At 34.7% G+C, this 20,624-nt stretch overlaps 1 protein-coding gene and 1 long non-coding RNA gene across 8 annotated transcripts in view; one reads left to right on the plus strand and one right to left on the minus strand.

The window, feature by feature from the left end:
• Positions 1-13,978: 13,978 nt before the first annotated feature.
• On the minus strand, positions 13,979-14,956 carry LOC140673702 (uncharacterized). Its single transcript, XR_012048088.1, has 3 exons — positions 14,628-14,956; positions 14,443-14,543; positions 13,979-14,022 (listed from the first exon to the last, which is right to left on the minus strand). It is a non-coding gene; the product is annotated as an uncharacterized lncRNA (long non-coding RNA).
• Positions 14,957-16,726: 1,770 nt separating this feature from the next.
• LOC140673700 (uncharacterized) overlaps positions 16,727-20,624 on the plus strand; it is a 77,619-nt gene continuing 73,721 nt past the window's right edge. For 6 of the 7 annotated variants that reach the window (XR_012048087.1, XM_072906807.1, XM_072906806.1 and 3 more), the window contains exons 1-2: positions 16,733-16,859; positions 17,236-17,278. The gene's annotated coding sequence lies outside the window, so the exon portion shown is untranslated. Of the gene's footprint in view, positions 16,860-17,235; positions 17,279-20,624 lie in introns of all 7 variants that reach the window. The other variant, XM_072906804.1, reaches the window with a different exon arrangement.

Below are 20,624 nucleotides of genomic sequence, written 5' to 3' on the forward strand. Positions count from 1 at the left end.
AACTAAAAATTGTGCGCGATTATTTTCTGTTTATATTTACAATACATACATTTAAAACAAACGTAAAATACACGACAAATTTTATTAAAAAAAATATGTATATTATATTTTCTCTCTCAAAATTGATAAGAAATTATTAATAAATTTATATTAAACAGTATACGACGTACAATATATAAAGATGGACACTTGAAAGATCTAGCTGAATGAAATACGTATAAATATCTTTGCGACGGTTACAATACAGTTGAGGGTGAATAGGGATGTCGACGAGATTTCCTTGGATTTACTTTTCGCCATTCTTTTTTCCCCGCAATCCCGAAGTTCGTGCGAGATCACAGGGATAACATCCCCGTGGACGTCTTTGACCACAGCGGGCGGCCCCAATTGCGATACCGCGAGGAATCAGACAATTTGCTAACCTGGCGAAAATATGTTTGGGATTCGTAGTCCCCTCGAAGAATCCGTTTTACGATTATCGTAAAACAGCAGCAGAACGGATCGTCTTCTACCGCTATTCTCCAGTTTCTCTTTTAGCACATTTTTCGAAAAAGGGCCCAAAAATTATTCGAATCGAAAACTACTTTGCGAAATTTGATTATCATAAATTTGCAGTTTGCAATTCTTTCCGTTGATAATCAATATTTCTGAAATTTCTCATATATAATCAGTAATCATTGTATAAAATTCCAGAAATGTATATATTTATACTATATCAATAATGATTATTATAATTGTAATTTTATAATTATTTATTATTTATAATTTTATTAAAATATATTACATGCAATTGAATTTCTCGTTATTATTAAACAATCGTGGTTTGATGAAATTATCATTGAGCGATTAATCACACAGCGAGAATAAAAAATATTATTAATGACGTGCATTTTTATAAAAATACTTGTGCATTTCACGATTATTTTTTTCATATAAATAAATAGCAAGATCGCAAGATTCAATATTAATGTTGATTATCGACGGAATCATCATATCTGCGCCAAGTTTATTTCTCCATATTTTCGTTCCATATTCCGCCCATCTAAATCGACGTGCCGTCTCATCGTGAACCGGTTTAACCTCGGAAAATGCGTTTCGAACGTGCGTCGCTCGCGCAACAACATCCTTAACGCGTAACCGCTCGTGCATATGGCATCGGGGCATCGGTACGCGATAACAGTCAAGGATCTCCCCCAACTGCGTTATGGGACCCGTGGGATTTCGGCCGCGGGCTACGCAACCAGAGCTCTCGACGACCCTCTACGATCGTGGGTTGCGTAGACACACACGCGTTATAGAGGCTCGCTTCGGGGTCTCCGCAGTCGCGGCCACTCTTGCTCTTCGCGACAATTATCCTCCACGAATACCGAGGGCAAAGTAAATAACATAGGATAAATATAACAAGCTGATATATAATTTGTTTCTCGCGGTAATATTGAATAAAAAGGTTTGGCATAAATTGGAAAAAATATGCAAATTAAATACAACAATATTATTGTAAAGATTAACCACAACATTTTCGCCTTCCTTGACTTTTTAAGAAACCGAGAGGCGTGGAGACTTTAAAAGATCGTCCAAAATTACAGAGTGCGCTGTTAAAAAGTTGCTCGGATGAGATTCGATAGAGTAGGAAAATCATCGATGAAAAAAGAGACGCGATTATCGTTAAGTCTCGACACGCCCCGGGCATGCCGACCGAGAGAATTCAACTTGTGGAAATCCCAACAGATTGCCACGGGGGTTTGTGTCGGGATGCGACGGTGGCGGTGGCGGTGGCGGCGCGGGCGGGTCCCTTTTCATGGTGGTTTCCTCATAAATAAAAATAACCATCGCAACCCCCGAGGGATACGTATACGCGATATCGCTTTCGTGTCTCCCTGATGCTCGCAGGAAATCAGTAAGAATCGGCCCGCTATTCTCTCCTTTTTTCTACGTACGTCTCGATAGATTTACTTCCGATATCATATATTTTTGGCATCGGTATATATTTTATATCTTTGATGTTATAAATTATAATTTATATAGGTTGTAGAAATAATTTCTTACTTCAATCTGTATATTTTTATATGATTACAAAAAATAACTAAATTATATAAAATATATGTTATGAATGCCTCTGCGATTTTATTAACTTGATTTTGAAATTCGCGGAAATATAAATATAAAAATAAATGTATTATAAATTATAATTTACATATTATAGTTGTAGAGAAAGTTTCTTACTTTAATCTGTGTGTTTCTATATACATATATCGTTATAAAATAAAATTATATAAAATATATATTACGAGTACATTGTCGATTTAGCTTGATTTTTAACTTGAAATTCACGGAAATATAAATGTATTACAAGTTGTATTGAAAGTTGAAAAATTTGTTGAACAAAATTCTGAATCAATTTTCTAAATATCGTCATGTAAAATAACTCGATAAATATAAGTTGCTCGCAGCCTGCGAAAAGATGAATTAAATCGGCTCGGCATAACGATCGTTTCGACGCGATATTTCTTTGTTACTCGAACACGTGAAATCCCACGAGCGGTACGTCAGAATCTTAATGTTACAGGATCCGCAACACGCGCGGCAATAGTAATGATCGGCATTAAATTATTCTCGCGCACACACGCGTATATAATCGGCGGCGTATAATGGCGGGTATTGAAACGCAAATAGAGCGAATCATCCGGCCGATCCGTCGTGCGAGCCAAGTCGTGGATCGTTCTCTCTCCCGCGTAAAAGTCTCGCCTCGTTACCGGTTTCCAACCCCGAGGAGAGTTTCCGCCGAGGCGTCAATTACTAGCACGCGAGCCTTCGGACGATCGTGCGCGAGAACTCTCGTCAAGTTCTCGCGAATGTCTGAAGAGACTTGACATAAAAAAAAAAAAAAAAAAAAAAAAAAAAAAAGGAATCTCTAAATGGCAAGAATAAACAAGAACCGAGAAGAAGCGAGAGATGCTTTGAGGGATCTAAAGGAGCAGATGCGCGCGCCAGAGAGATGAAAAGAAAATTTTCAAGATTGAGTGTTGAAACTTGAAAGAGTTCTCTCGTATACACGAATTTACACAACCGAGATTATTGTATTTATATTAGACGTAACGGGGTTCAGTTCTCATTTCATAGCCCTTGAGCCCGAATTAGCGTCGATATCACGAAGCTGGCGTTTCGCATGGACCGACGCGCAAAAGGCAGGGCTTAGCACCCCCGTTCCAAGTACCCGCTAAGCTCGTTGGGGTGATTTGCTAAGCCCGCTAACAAATAGAACGATAGATGGCACCGTTCCAACCCCTAGACACCCGCGTACTTCGATCCCATCCCTAACTCACTCGGCCGAATTACACGCGGATCACATCTTCTTGAGCTCCGATTTGACGCACTTCACTGTGCCATTACCGAGATAAATCGTGCCGTATTTGATAAGTCGAGCCCCGAAAATAATTTCAGAATTCTCTGTCCTCTCTCGAGGTTCTTTCTTTTCGAATCATGCAAAAGAAATAAGTTTATTTACAGATAAGAAATTTACTTTTCCAATCTAAAACGTCATATTTACACCTTAAAAATAGTGAATTTCGATTAATTGAAATATTCGTTATTATTTCAGGTAAGTAACTTGAAATACACGTATATCAAAATGTTCAGAGAGATCTCTGATACTAAAACAGATGTTCGAAAGAGAAAGAAAAAACGTTGGATTTATAAAGCGAAGATGGCATACAGTATCAGTCAGAGAAGGTATAAAAAATCGACAAAAAGGACAAAGCGAGAAAAAAAGAGCGCGCGCGTACGTGGGGGAGAGAGAGAGAGAGAGAGAAGTTCAAAAAAGAGAGAAATTTATTTTACTCTGGGGTGAGAACCCCTTAGAGCGCGCCGAGAAAAATTACAAAATTCTTTCTTACATATGTAAAGAAATGAGATGTAAAACAAAAAGGTTGCGACGGTGTACGAGCAAGCATTATATTATATTACAAAAATAGATGCAATGTAGATAGAAACACCGAGATAGAATAAAGAAAGTATTATAATGAAAATGCATATTAAATGTATAGGACATGTAAAGAAACAGAATACTGATGAAGAGAAAGAGAAGAAGAGGGGGAGCAGAAGGCAGACAATTGGGGTGGCTCGAAAAAAAAAAAAAAAAAAAAATGTAACAACGCGTGTTACATGAAAAATCAAGAAGAACCGACAAACCGCGGAGGGCAATGTCGTTTGGGGGACGGGGGGGAGGGAGCGGAGTGGGAGGAGAACGACCGAATTTCCACCCTCGCGACAATCGAGCTCGTATATTCCGATTAGAGGGTGGCATTCACTTATAAGCCATATCATAACACTTGTCCGCGGCGCGTTACGATCCCTCGCAGGGTTACCGCGAGAAGGGAGAGAGAGGGAGAGAGAGAGAGAGAGAGAGAGAGAGAGAGAGAGAGAGTGGGCGCCGCGGGGGTGAGATGACAGGACGGTCGCCCGGCGGTAGCCGGCTTTTCCTCCGCCCGGCTCTGCCTCTGGGGGACAGATTTACGGCCACCTTGGGTACTGATTCACCGGTCGCCGCCGCCGCTGCCGTCGCCGCCAGGAGGTTGCTCCTGTCCGAATGGACCCGGCGCCACCCCGGGTGCGCGCGGGCGCGAAACAACCCCGGGCGACGCCACATGTTCGTTCGTTTCGAGGGCGGTCTCGCGAGCTTGTAATGGCCTGCTCGCCGCGTTGAATTCCGACCTCGCGATTATTACTTTATGAGCGACCGAGAGAGCGCCGAGATTGTATCGCACGACGCGGTTGAAATTTTGCGAATGCACGAGACGGAAGAGATTATTCGACTAGATGTTGTGATAAGGTTATCGATAAAACATTTTAACGCGCCGTATCAGTTTCCATCAAGTGTACGAAGTATAGTGGCTATTATTACACAATAATAATAATTAATAACAAGTAGGAAATTAAATTAATAATTGATATTGATGTAGCGATAATAATGATTAGTAATAACCAAGATTTTTTAAAAATTTTTTTATTCTTTTTTTTTCCAAAAATACAATGCATCTTCTCTCGATATATGTCTCCCCTTCGCCTCGCTTGCGTTTTTTTTCGCTCCTGCATGCCACTTCCTCCCGTTCGCTCTGCCTCGTTTTTTTAAAACCAGCAGGCCGCTTTCACGGCGCTCCTTTTACGGCCGAATTTGTAACTTTAAATTGACGGGCTCGCGCGCCGCGATGCCTCAGTCGCCCTTTAATGCGGCTCGCGCACCGTGAAATTTCGTGGTCTCTTTTTTTATTGTCCTCGCTTTACGACACCCGTTACACGGACAAAAACCAAATGATAGAAGCTTCCTCCGATTAAGACGATCGTCGTTGAAGAATCGCGGCATTTCAAAGTATCGAACATCGAAAAAGCACAAACCATTAATTATACCTTTATATCGCACGCTCTTCTTCTTTCGCCCAAAAATTTCCTTCTCACCCGTATATTCCGATAAATTATCATAGTCATATTTCTGTAACTTTTATTATGCTAATCTATTCTAACAGTCCTATATTAAGTATAATTTTCAGTATAATTATATACAAAGAGCGAATAAGCTTTAGTACATATTAGTCGAGATAGGGTAAACTCGGATAAGATGGCCATAGTTTTTTAAAATGCAAAAAACATACTTTTAATTTTGTTATTTTTTAATAGTGCTCGGCATATTATCTTCACTGAAGCTTAAATTACGTAATATTATCGAAATTAAAAGGAAAATATTTAATGGACATTTTATATTATCAAAATAGTACAACATAAGCATTGGCCATCTTTCCCAACTTTTAAGGAAAAGATGACCATAATATTTAGAAAAAAATAGTGAAAACGAAAATAAAAATTATAGATCATATAATAATTTACATATATCTTTATAATATGTCTAACACCGATTACCATAGCTTAACTGTAATTTATTCGACGTTTTAACAATTTTTAGTGGACACATGAAAAACTTTGCGGGTAGTCGAAAGTAAAAATATGATACAAGATTTACAATATCGTTACTTCGAATAATGTATGCACATAAACTACTGTAAATATCGATCTTTGATAATGATTAAAAAAGCGCTACTATGTAGGGCTATGTAGGGATTATTGAAAAAATTACAGCCTATGGTCATTATACTCTAGTTTACATAAACAATATTTTCGCTTTCTTCAAAAATCTCGTTATGGGAAAAACGTTAACCGAGTGTTGATTTCAAACGTCGAGTTAAAGAAAGAGTGCGAGAGAGGAAGAGAGAGAGAGAGAGAGAGAGAGAAAGAGACAGAGAAATACCGGCAGACTTATGTTGGCGGATGTCGACTCCGCAACACGAATCGCACGCAAAACATAGCATGCCTCCTGAAGACGTTATTTGCGCGGCGCAAATCAGCCCGTTCAATTAAAACTTCTTCGCCCACAACCGTTGGACGATCTTCCTAACGCACGTAACGTCTTCATTCCGCCATCGTTACGCTGACGGATAACGAGCGGCAACGTGTACGCAACATCTCTGCCGACAACGTCGGACGTCCTGTGTTTTGCCTCTCTCTGATTCCCGCGCTTCATCCCGGCCAACTCTTCGTCGACCGCGCGAGCTATAAGCGTTATTAAAGGGACAGCGACGAAGAAACCGCGTCCATCGTCCCGCGGCTCTTGGCGTCCGTGAAAAGCTGGACCGTGAAAGATTGCAGCGCGAGATGTGCGGCGAGATTATAAAGGACAATTTCCACTGGTGGGATCTTATTCTCTTTCACGGTGTTGCAAAGTGCAATGGATGTTAAATGAATGTTTTTTTTAGATATACGAACGTTACAAACGAGAAGCGTATTTTTCCTCGATTGTACTAATCAGGATGTCTACTCAAATCTTGTAAAAAATTCTAACTGATCTTCCTGATATTTTTGTTCAAAGTTCCAGATAAGAGAAAATATTTTAAAGATTTTTTTCTAAAATAATTTTTTATCCTACACATTTTTCAATGCTCTTTCAATGCTCGTACGAAGAAAAAAGACGTAAAACTTAAGTCACCTAAGTTTCAAGTGTTAGATTTACAAATGTATTGAAGTATAAGATTGAAGATAAAAATTAATAAAAATTAAGATAAAAACTTTTAACTTTTATAACATTTTCATTTTTTATGGTTAAAAATTAAAATAAAAACTTATATGTAATTTGTTAAAGATTTTTTAGGTACAATTTTCTAAAATAAATTGTTTTATTGTACGCATTTTCTAATACTTTTCACTCTTACGAGAAAAAAATACGAGCTTAAGCCATTTAACTTTCAAGTGTTAAATAGAAATGTAAAAAATTGACTTAACTTTCATAATATTTTCCTTTTCGTATCACTAAAAATTAAAATGAAGAATATACATACTGCATATTCAATAATTTGTTAAGACACTGAATAAAACAGAAATATAATAACAGAATATAAACAGAAATGGATATATATTTACATGTGTGTAATTTAATCTGTATAAGATCAAAATTATCAAAGTAATAATGTTTTTTTAAATTCTCCGCGAGTCCCAATAAAATTCCATGAGAATTCTCTGATTTCTTCAGCTATTAAAAAAAAAAAAAAAAAAAAAAATATCTTCCTGACAGTTTCAGCTTTTCCGTATTTTTCCAGAAAGACATACACCCTGATAATATACATATAATACCTGTAAATGGATAAAAAATATATTTCTATTGAAAGTTATTTCTCAAGGAGTCTAAAGCTCGAATTTCATTAATCTCTACCCAAGTCAGAGAGCACTTAAAACCTGATTCCACACGGTGGAAATCGTCCTTAAAACTAGGTATGCGAGAGCCTCCAGGTGGAAAATGGAGCGAGAAGGAACAACGAGAGAGATTGCTCTGCGCGAGCAAGCGTTGCCGTAAAAGCTACCGTAGTATAGTGTCGAGACGCGTATAACGTTTAACATTTAAGCCCTTAGAAGGTCGGCTCCCTGTAATTATCGCTGAGGCGCGGCGCCTTGAGGTCTTCATTATAGCGAGTATCCTTGTTATTTTTCTGTACCGAATCGCATACACGCATATACGCGAGCGTGCACGTTCGTTTGCGGCGAAAGGACGAGCGGAAAAAAGGGTTCGCCTCGGCATCGTAAAAAGATGGCCGGTGTGAGAAGGGGATATACCTGCGTAATCGAGGATTTTGCACCGGAACAAGAGTAAGAATACGAGACAGTGACGAGAGCCCCTTTGAGCACATTCGATGGACCGCGAAATGATCTATGTTTTTCGTCCGTTTAAAGCTTGCAATTTTTGCGAAATTTGGAAAATTAAATTTATTTATTATATACTGTATTTTTCTTTTTCGCTTGTTGGAGTTGGTTCTTTATCTATTTCACGTGTAGAGAATTATCGTACGGCAAAAAGTATTTGAAAAATTTTACGAGCAAATTAGTTGAAAATAAATTGCCGGGAAGACGTGGAGCATCTCGCATCGCGAAAACGCTTAAATAGCACAATAAAATCTACAACGCACTGTGTAAAGCGCCGGGGAAGAGAAGAGAAGTGAGGAGAAAAACATGGGGAAAGAGAGAGAAAAAGACTGGCAAGAGCTGCAACGCGATTTCTTGCTGTCGTTTATTTTAATTTTGTATTCGCGTCGGTTATTCCTTTGTTCTGTCTTTTTATCCGCCAATCATTGTGCTCAAATTGCGCAATAATTTATTATATTATATATCGAAAATAGAAGTGCTAATATATTTGCGTGACGCATTTGTTTCTTGCGAGATGATAGCGCGAAACGTCAAAATGTTACATATTTCTCTTACATTAATTCATGTTTTATTTATCTCGCTAGTTAGTTGATAATTGAAATATTTTTTAAAAAATTTCTTAAATTTAAAAATCACACGCAAGCTGGTGTTTTTCAAGTCAGCAGTTGTTAAAATAATAAAGACAAAAGTGTCACAATATATGTATACAGATTCGCGATGCAAACTTAACGACGCGACGATCGATTAATTCGGGAAAGCACGGTATTCGACGGTAATATCAATTCCAACACGCGCGTGACTCATTCAGGACTCGCGAGGGTGCAAGTGTGTCTCTTCGAGATGAAGATAAAGTCGATTCCCGGTCGGTCGAGATGAAAGCGTCGCGCGCGTTCCAGGGCGTCCGACACCTTGTTAAACGAGTCTCGGGGCACGGCGCCCCTCGGAGAAAACGACTATTTGTTAGGAACGTTCCTCCATCACGAGTCTCTTCCTCCCTATGGTGATACCGTCATTCCGGGGATCTTCCTTAAGAAACCAACAGAATCGATCGAATCGGTCATAGATTGATCGTATTACGATGCTTATAAGCGCATTAGATTTGTATAAGGTTGCTTCACGTAAATACATTTTATATCTTTACTTTATTTTATATATCTATTTATTAGATATATTATTTTTATATTTTATGTATTTATTTTATAATTTATTAATTATGATTATAAGTTATTAATTATTTTATATATTTTATATATTTTTAAATTTATTTTGTAAATAAAAACAAAATTTTATCTATTTCACAAAAAGCATCTCGTAAATTGATTTATTTCGTTATAGATATTAGAGCATCTTTTGATTGTATATAAATTTAATTTGAATGTTTCTTGAAAAAATGTTATTATTCTTTGTAATATGTATTTTGTTCTGGTCTGTAAACTACAGAATTATTTCTCTTGGTCGCGTTTGCGTGGAAATATGTTCAATTATTAATTCAATAAAGTCGATAGAGAAAATGTGCGCGTGCGCGTCTCAATTTAAATTTAATAATCAAAAGTCCAAATAAAATCAAGGGTGAATTGGAGGTGGAGCAAGTTGGAGGATGTCGAGGCCGTCCCATCGAAAGATGCTCTCGCAACGCGAGAGGAATTCGAACGCTCTCGGTGTTGCCATGGCAATTAATTACCTTCATCCCCTGGTCTCTGTAGGTGTGATTATAACGGGTGTGCCAATCGAAAGTTCCCGGGAATCGATCTACGTTGAGAAACGTACCATAAATACGGTAATTACATCGAGATTATCGTTTGATGCAAATTATCTCCTTTCGCGTGGCAATATATTTTTGACGCGTATCTAAATTTATCACCATCATGAATCCCATTTTCACGAAATGTATGGTTTTATCCTATTCTTTTATACATCTCGTTTTATATCTCTAAATGTATAATTTATATGGTTTTTGTATTTGGATTTATATTTATATTATTACTTTATAATTGTTGTATACAGCTCATAAAAATGTATATATATGTGACAAAAGTTTAAATATATTTCATTTCCTTTGTAATATAATTTTTTTTAAATATATTATTTATATATAAAAGAGTAGGAAATAATTGCGGTAATAGATTAAAGAAAGATATATATGTAAATATGACTTTTTGCATTCTGCAATTTTTGACTAACGAAATACTTTCTAATAAAATTGTAGAAATCACAGAATAAGAAGAGATTGCTTGAACAAAGTCGACAAATAGCAGGACTATTCGGGGTTAGAAGAACTATTTCCTTGGTCGACGACGATGGGTCTGGCAAACCGAAAATTAGGCGAGTAAAAGGGACAGGGGTGAAAATGGTAAGAGAAATAGCAAACATCCTTACTAGCCGCTTGCTATCAGTTACACTATTATCCGTAAATATTCTTCTCGCATTTTTGGATTCAAAGTAATAAAATAGAGGTAAATAGAAAAAGAGATTTGAAAGCAAGATGTAATAGGCAATGCGTAACAATTTTTGATACAACAAAATATAGTACATTGTATATATATAAAATTGAGGTATCAAGTAAAATCAATCAATCGCAAAAGATTAGTCCTTTGCTCTTAGATTTTATATAATTTAAATATATAAAATTAATATATTTTTAAATTATTAATTTTTAAAATTCTCCGAAAGTGTTTTCTAATCGCTTTAAAGAACGATAGAAGGATTTTCAATCTTGTTAAATCTCTCTCTTTTTTCCAATCTCTCTAAATTATATTAAGTGCTCGTTTACGCATACATTTACTCATTATAATTATCCGTTCAAAAAGTCTATTTGTTAATAGTTAACGTGACATGAGAGTATGAGGCAAAATTCCGTTTGACGCGCGTAATATGTATCTGCGTCTCTCTCTCTCTTGGCGCGATCGGCAATCAGCGCGGTCGTTCACATAGTTATGACGCGGCGTAAAATCATAATCCAATTTGTCCGAGGAGAGGCCGCGATGGATGCGGGTAGGTCAATGAAGTCGTCGCACCTCCAGCCGGACCGAACGTTTAATCATCATAAATTTCGCGAGAAACCGCAAACCGGCTTTCCCCCACAGTGCGAGAACGGACGCAATATGTGCACCGCAGCCACCTGCGAGGATCTCGAGACTCCTCGCGAGGGCTTTTACATCTTGAGATCCGAAAGCTACAATCGAACAAGCGGAGCTCTTTCACGCATACATAATATTACGCACATTATATATATGTATATATATATATATATATATATATATATTTTTTTTTTTTTTTTTCACAATAATTGATCCGCATCAAAAGTCTGGATATATATTTCTTTCCGTACACACATTATGTGTTTCAAATTAATTTTTTTTATATCAATCCTTCACAGCCTCTTTTCTATTTCCAATACCAGTGAGTTGAACATTTTCTTGTAGAGCAAAAAGATATTGTTGTGTTAAAAATAACCTTCTCATGATTTTTGGAAATCAATCTTTAAAATAGCAAACTATTGCGACTAATTTTATCAAGATGTTAAGAAAACGTTACACTATATGTATTATATGAAATTAATTTTAGTTTCATATAATAATATATTAATTTTAATTTTAATGAAAAACAAAATCTCCAAAGCCCATAAAGTATACGGAAAGAAATGTACATCCAAATTTTTAATGCGGATCAATTATATTGGGAGAAAAAAAAATTAGTTTGCTGCGCGTGAAGAGCAAAAAATAAGATATTTTACTTTAGATAAGCGTAAAAATTGTCGTTTCCCTCGATTCACTTAATCCTCGTTCAATATATTTTCATGCTCCTTATCGCGTGCTGGATCCGATTTTATCCGACGCGCGTATCAGTTGTTTGTCTATTGCAAGAGAGCTCGTTGACTTTATTGGAACGCATTCTCCGAAACGTTTCGCCATCGTTCGGCGTCGTCGTGCATAGTGTCATAAATTTTGCCGGCTGCGAATTATTCGCGGCACTGGCGGCGCGTTTTGCGCTGGGACGATTTCTCGAAAGCGTCGCTCGCGAGAGGGACCGAATCGGGGAGAGAATCGGGGCCCCGGTATCAATCTAAATTACAAATTCCATCGAACAATGGCGCGAGCGGAGGAGGGAGGATCTCCGGCCGTTAATGCGAGCGGCCGACAGAGAGATTGCGCTTACTTGGCCGAGTGCGAACGCGCATTAACTTAATTTATTTGCCCTTTATTCGGCCGTCAGTCGCGCCGCCCAGACGTCGACCAGCGGCGCCACTTGACACCAGAACTTTGCGAATTATTCGAAAGAGGAGTTATCAACGAGAGAATGACAAATTGTGCGGGAATTAACTTAAAGCTAGAGAAATTATTGATTGAACCGAAACTTTTTCCAGAAACTTAATATGTATACTTGGCTCGATAACTTGTGTAAGATAATTGAAATGCCTTTCTTTTTCTTTTGCTTTCGTATTTTTTGCCGAATATATTGTTTTATTTGTTTAATTTTGATTTAGAAAAACTATTTAATTCATTCAAGGTTAAAACATTAACATCCAACTTTTTGATCTGCGTATTTTTTGACTCAATTAACTTTCGACGATTTAAAATAAAATATAATTAAACAGATTTCTCACTCACCGGCACGATATGCAGCAACAGAGTTGTAGTATTATACACGCCGTTGATCTGTAAAATAGAAATATATTCCAATTATAAAATCAGTATTTAAAACTATTAATATTTCAAAGAGTAATTAATATGCGCAAACTAAATTTTTTATTTGTTTTTTAAACAAAGATTTAATTTAAAAATTACGTATAATTCCCGAAAAAAGAATGTTTTCAAATTTAAATATTTATCTAATTTTCTCATCTAAAAATATAATCTAGATAATTATAAATTTTAAACAAGATTAAATCTTATATATATATATATATATTTATATAAAAATTGTTGAAATTTTTTCATTAGCCATTTTTTTAAGTATCTTATAAAAATAAAAAAAAACTCTAGAATTCTTTACATATAATATATTACAATAATAAATCAATTAAATTGTTAAATTAATTAAATAATAAATAAAGTATTTACCCCACGGTTGTTTCGTCGCCTTCCTGGGTCTCCTCTTCCTCTCGTTCATCTATTGTTCTTTCTCCACGCTGACCTTTGCAAAAATAATGTTAATTTTCGTGAAAATAATGTTAATTATGATTAATTATTAATCGATTGATCGTGTGATACGACACTCTCGGCGTTTATCACACGCGAAACTTTACTTTATTTCAATGAGAAATTATTCACTTAACGTTCAAAGATTGAACGATGCAAGTATTATCTCTGTTGTTGAATAATATATTACTTGATAATATGCTTGAATTTTTAAGCAATTTAACTATAGCGTTATAATATAAGCGAATAAATATACCAGTGTTAAAAGCGAAAGAAAATATCCGCAGAATGCAATATCCTGAAATACGTTGCCTCGCGCGAAAATATAGCGTATAAAATACGTTTTAACAGATCATGAACTATATTCAACGTATTTCTAACTCACCGAAATAATTGTGCAGCAACGGAATGCAGTATACATTGTTGATCTGTAAAAATTCTATGAGATTTCTCTGACTTTTCCAGGATACAAAAGACATCTCTGAATATTCCCAGTTTTCCCATGTTTTTCCAGGAAATAGACCCGTTTATATATTTTTCCTTTAAATTAATTATTGACGATTTATATATATTTATACATATAATAGTGTGAAATTTCTAACTCACCAATGTAATTGTGCAGCAGTGAATTGCAGTATACATTGTTGACCTGTAAAACATAAATATATTCAGATTATATAAAAGTCAATGTTCAAGAAAAATGTAATTGCTGGTATGTAATTAAATTTTTTCTTTGAACAAATATTTAATTAAAATTATATATACAGTTTACGAAAAAAGAATCTTTTCAATTGTAAACTTTTATATAAAAAATGAAATGAAAATTCTGATAATCTAAATAACAATAATATTTAAACAAGGCATTATTTAATATATATGTAAATTATTCTAATTATTTTATAGTAAATAGTTTTATAATATATTAAATATTTTTCACACAATAAAAAGCAAAATTTAGAATACGTCTTATATAATAATGTAAAAAGAATCATTATCGCAAAAATAAATGGGGTATTAAAAATTTTACAAGTAAGAAATAATAAATATATATGTTACATATTATGCTCACCTGACAATTACCCTGCTGTCGCCTGATGCCACCCTGGGCCTGCTCCTCCTCTCGTGCGTTCATCTTGATTGTTCTGACGTACGATGTCAATCACAGAAAATCTGTAATATACGTAACGTAAACTGCAGATTCTTCCACTAATGACAATGTATATCAGAATTTATTTGTCTGCTTTCTCTACTAACATTGGCACTCCGCCATATCCCGTCTTCTTTCTCCCATCTCCTGTCACGCGAATTGACAATAAAGCGATATCGCGTAAGCAATAAGCGTACTATATGTCATAAAAGAAATTAGCTCCAATAACGCGCGATAGTCAAAAAGTCAAGTGTGTATATAGTGTAACTCGTGATATCTAAATTGTCGTAAGGAATAATCGCGTATGACATTACTCAATTCTCTCGATGTAATGTCTTGAAAATAATGATACACTAGCTGCCTGTACAGGTTATTTAGGTCTAAATACGTAGCTATTGTTTACATCCTATGGCTTTGACATTCTATCGATCGTTTTATACCCACTGAAATTTCTTTAATCGAAAAACTTTAAAATAATAATTTTATCTCGATATTACACGATATTACGTGAATAAGGTTAAGACGTACTTTGTTCTAAAATATATAATTGGAATTTGATTACATACGTGACATATGTTTTTAATACATAAATTACAAATAAATCTATTAATGAATTATATAATACATAATGATTAAACGATATAATATATGCATATTCGATATATTCAATAAAAAATCGTAATTATATTTTATTTATATTATATAATTTTTATTATACAAAAACAAATATTTTAATAATTTTCTACAGCGTTACACAAATTCAATGTATTCATTTATTTGACATGATTTTCACTTTGAAGAGTTTAATGGACCAATCAAGATGAAAAATCTGTATTTATTAATTTCTGATGTGTATTTAGATCTAAAAGTATACACCAATCAGGAATCGACAAGTATAGTTAACGATAGCAATATTTGTCGCTAAGATATTAGAGAATCCTGCTACTGATTGGTTCATGATGTCAAAGCAAACGTAGCATCAAGCGGAGCTTTCATATCAAAGTACGTTTTTTATGTTCAATCGAAATCTATCGCGAGTATAGCCGGTAATTTATATATCATTCCATGTTCATGATTTGATAATTTTATTTCAGTCAACAAAAAGTTTTTATGCGCGATTCGAATTAAAATATTAAAGAAATCATTTTCGCGTAAATGTCAGAATAAAATAATAATTTACAATTAACATTTATTATTGCTATTGCTTCGCGAGTTTTATTTTGAATGAACAAATCGCGTTTGGCCTTGTATCTACTTTTTCGTAAGAAACAACGCGCTCGCCGTCTTCTCACTGTCGTGGCTCAGAAGACAATGACACGTCACCCGTCACACGGCACCTTCTTAATACGGCGACGCGTCTCAATACGCAGCGCGTAGCTACCGCGCTGTTGTTTACATTCGATGGCCTTGACATTCCATAGCGAAGCTCTCGGAGCTCTCACTGAATTATAACGAAAATTATTGAAATATGACGAAAGTTATACACAATTATTATAAGAATAATTAATATTAAATCGCTCACTTTGTTTCACGCCATTAATTAGTCTTGCGATTGATGATTCATTTTTCGCGAGTTATTAATTTAAATATCAATATAAATTATTAATATAAATTACGAAAGAATAATAAATGATAATTATAAATTATTATAATAATAATTATAATAATTTATTATATTATTTTATTTATAATTACAAATTGTAAATTATATAATTATTTTAATCCCACATTTTTATGAAAATTATTTCTTTAATGCTTCTTTTTCATATACATTTCATATTACGCTTTAAACCTTTCACTAATTTAAATATATAATAATTCTCCTTTAATTATAACCTACATTTGCCAATCATTTTTTCGGTTTAAGAAAGCACAATAATATTAAATGCAAGATCGAGTGGATAAAATAAAACGAAAAAAAAAATACATCAACCGTTTAATAAAAACTGATATAAAATTCAGGACATGTTCTGCATATACCTTTATTTTATAGCGTATTAAATAGTTTTTATAAGAAATATAATATACTTGACTTTTCGATTATCGCGCGTTATTTGGCGCCAATTCTTTTGACACGTATAGTAAGTACGTTTGTTGCTCACGTGAAGTCGCTTTGTTGTCAATTCATGCGACAGGAGACGAGAGACGGAAGACGGGATATGGACGGAGTAGACGAGTGTGTTACTTTGTACTTATCCGGTGTTATTGAAAGTCGAACAAGTGCGAGAGGAGTGACATAAGTAGTATTCTATGTGTTGTCGTATTAATATCGAAACGTGAATATCGCGCAAAGATAAATTAAATTTCTAATATTAATTTCTAATATTAAAGTATTGTAGGTAAAAAATTCTAGAGTTTTTTATTTTTCATAAAATAGTTAAAAAAATATCTAATAAACTTAATATTTATTTAGAAAATTATTATTTTTCTATAAATATATACAATATTTAATTTTGTTTATTTATAATTATTTATAATTATTTAGATTTTAGATTATATTAGATTAGAGAGAATTAGATTTTTATTTATTATATTTTATAAATAATAAAATTTGAAAAATTCTTTCTTCAGGAATTATACGTAATCTTTAAATTAAATATTATTTTAAAAAAGAAATAAAAAATTTAGTTTACATATATATATTAATTACTTTTTGAAATATTAATTTTTTAAACATTGATTTTTTAATTATTTGAATACATTTCTATTTTACAGATCAACGACGTGTACTACAACTCTGTTGCTGTGCAATCATACTGTAAGTTAGAAATCTCACAATAAATAAATAAATAAATAAATATTGTATATTTACATATGTTACAATTGACCGATAATCAATTTAGAGGAAAAACATTTGAAAAATAGTTAAATGTTATTATTTTTATTAAAATTAATTAAATAATTTTTTAAATAAAAAATGAATTGGAAAAAATCACAGCCGAAAAATGCTTAGAATATTCTGAAATATTCGTACATAAATATTTACGTGTAGGTTTATTTAAAAATTGTTGACTACCATCTTCACGTTCTGTATTAAAAATACAAGTATCATGATACTCTCTAAGTAGGAGTATCATGATACTCCTACACTATAGAAAAAAATATAAAGCGCAAGTTTGGCAATATAATTCTCGAAAATATAGAGTCAATGGAGCAATAAGTTCCACGCAGGACAAAGTTTGGGGTAACCGCGATAGACCACCCTAAGTACAGGGTGCCTTCGAGTTCGTATTAAGTTTTCGGGGGATGTAAAGCACGGTCGTAACAAGGGGTGGCTTTCCTATGATTTCGAGACGAGACCGCTAACACATAGGGATCAGTGAGACGCGTTTGTGAAACAGGGTGAGTTTCAACCGTTATTGCGCCCCTCTGACAAAAATTATATTTGGATTACAAGCATTATCGCCCTGAAATAAACGTGACTTTTATGGCAGCGGGATCACATTGGGGGTTTGCGCTCCGCCGATCTCTTTGACATTCATACAATCGAAAATTAGGCCAATGATCGTTATGCCTTCCACTTTCGTATAAATAATGTTACATTTTATAATCTATTCTACAATGTTTATTCATTAATAATTTTACATTCTGTTTTTATGACAATCCATTGCAACTAATAACAAATAATAACAATTTAGTATTTTATTAACTTTGTTTGTTTTACTTTTTTCCACTTTCATATAAGAAATAATTTCTTCAAATTACATTTCTGTACTTATAACAACTTTCTTGCGTAATGCACGGCATTAAATTTACATATTTTATAATTACACATATATTATACATATATTTATGCTATTTTTTAAAACGAATTTTTCATATAATAATATAATTAATAAAATAATTAATAATTTAATTAATAAAAAGAAATATGTTTGATGTATATTTTTTTTCAATATCATTATTATATGAAAAGCTCGTTTTAAAAAGGTGATAAATATACAATTATAATATATATAATTATTTATATATTTATTATCTATATATTATATATATCAATGTTTAAAAAATTAATATTTCAAAAAGTAATTAATATACGTAAACTAAATTTTTTATTTGTTTTTTAAAGTAATATTTAATTTATAGATTACGTATAATTTCTGAAGAAAGAATTTTTCAAATTTTAATATTTATAAAATATGATAAATAAAAATTTAATTCTCTCTAATTTAATATAATCTAAAATCTAAATAATTACAAATAAACAAAATAAAATATTGTATATATTTATAGAAAAATGTTAATTTTCTAAATAAATATTAAGTTTATTAGATATTTTTGAACTATTTTATGAAAAATTAAAAAACTCTAGAATTTTTTATCTACAATACTTTAATATTAGAAATTTAAAATTTATTTATATATTATAATTATAATATATACTTGAGCAAAATATTTAAATTTTACATATGTATATATACATGATAGATGAGGAGCGAAGGATTTAATTGTATTAATTATCTAATTCGATCTTCTCGAAAAGATCCGCCGGTGAAAATGATTCTGCGATACTTGCACTGATAACGCCGCGTTCACTTAAGACCGAACGTCGATTAGGCGCGCCGATTTTCATCCTTCGCGCGAATTCATTTCCCTATTATTTCGCGACGTCGCCCAGGTGATATATGAATTGTTTGGTACGAGGACGCACGCGCGAATTGTCCTAAATATCCATCGAGCCTCTCGTCGGGGTGTTGAAGCGAGCCGCGTGCCGGGCATCCATCATCCCTTTAAAAGGGCCGCCGAAGGGAGAGGAAGGCCGGTTCGCGCTAAACGTTGTCAAAACGTTGACGAAGTCACGTGCGAGGTCGAAGAAACGCCCGTTTGATCGACGAGCACGCCTTCGGAAATTTCGCGCGCTCCTGCTGATTATCCTTCGAGATCCTATGTGTCTTGCGTCCTTTTAAAATTTTCACTCGACAGAAATATTTCCGAGGATACGATGACGCATCAACGGGATTATCAATATTTTTTTTTTCATTCAAAAAGATGGACAAGTTGTTCAAAAATCGACATTAAATAATGAAGCAGTCGATGATTGCCAAGTGATTACGGAGTTGTCTCAGGATCGATCCAGACAGCTTCTCTGTCTCTCTCTCTCTCTCTCTCTCTCTCTCTCTCTTTCTTTCTCGTTTGGCACGTTCTTCGGCAGTGATTTAAAATGACACACGCCGGATCGGTTATCCCAGGAGTGCGGTATCTCACAGAGCCGGGGCTCCGGCTTCGCATGCGACGCGATTAAAAAGCTTCCGCTCCGGGCGCTGCGGATCCAGCGGCCTCGCGAATTTATCGTCGCTCTCGGAGACGACGGCTCTCCGGAAAGCGGTCGTCTCGTCGAATTATTTCCGAATAACGATCGCACAGAGCGTTATCCCACGCTCGGACGACCGACTGACGATTACTCGAGGTCGACCTCACTTCCTTTGATAGCGGCGTCTTAAAGTCTGTCACGGTCAAGAGAGCCAGCAGTTGCTTGCTCCGATATCTCTTCCCTTGCGTCCTCCTTCTCCTCCTTCTGTCAGTCCCTCCCTTTTCTTTTTTCTTTTTTTTTTTTTCTTCTCCGCATCGTCGCTCCCTCTCGCCGAGGGATATTAATTATGCCGGCGCGATAATGACCGCGCGCGAGCAAACGAATAACGTTAATTGGCCGCCGAGATAGCCGGCCGTCGCTTCCTAGTGCGAGAGACAAGTGTGCCGATTGATAGGACGGAAATAGATCGCGGCGGAACTTTAAATCGGAACGAGCGAATTCACGACTCTCTACGCGCGAGTGATTTATGTTTCCTCTTAGACCAGAAAGCCGCGGCCTAGTTTGCTTCGCTAGCGACGCGCCGTCGTTAATCGATATCGTAGTCTCTGTTATTTTCCGAGAAGAGCCGCCTCTTCTTCTCGCCGAAAAAAAGAGTACGCATCTCTCAATGTGTTTCTCCCTGAATGGATCACATTGACGTAGCGATTTATTAATGGGCCATGAATATAAAGAACGCAACGAAAACGAGGGAAATGTATAGTTGTCGCCGGGGTAAAGTTTTATTCGATTTTTATTTAATTATTTTAATAAAGAGATATTAAGAACTCTAATAAAAGAGAGATCGGAACGGTTG

This window comes from Anoplolepis gracilipes, chromosome 15, assembly GCF_047496725.1.
Source record: "Anoplolepis gracilipes chromosome 15, ASM4749672v1, whole genome shotgun sequence".
Taxonomy (NCBI): Eukaryota; Metazoa; Arthropoda; class Insecta; order Hymenoptera; family Formicidae; genus Anoplolepis; species Anoplolepis gracilipes.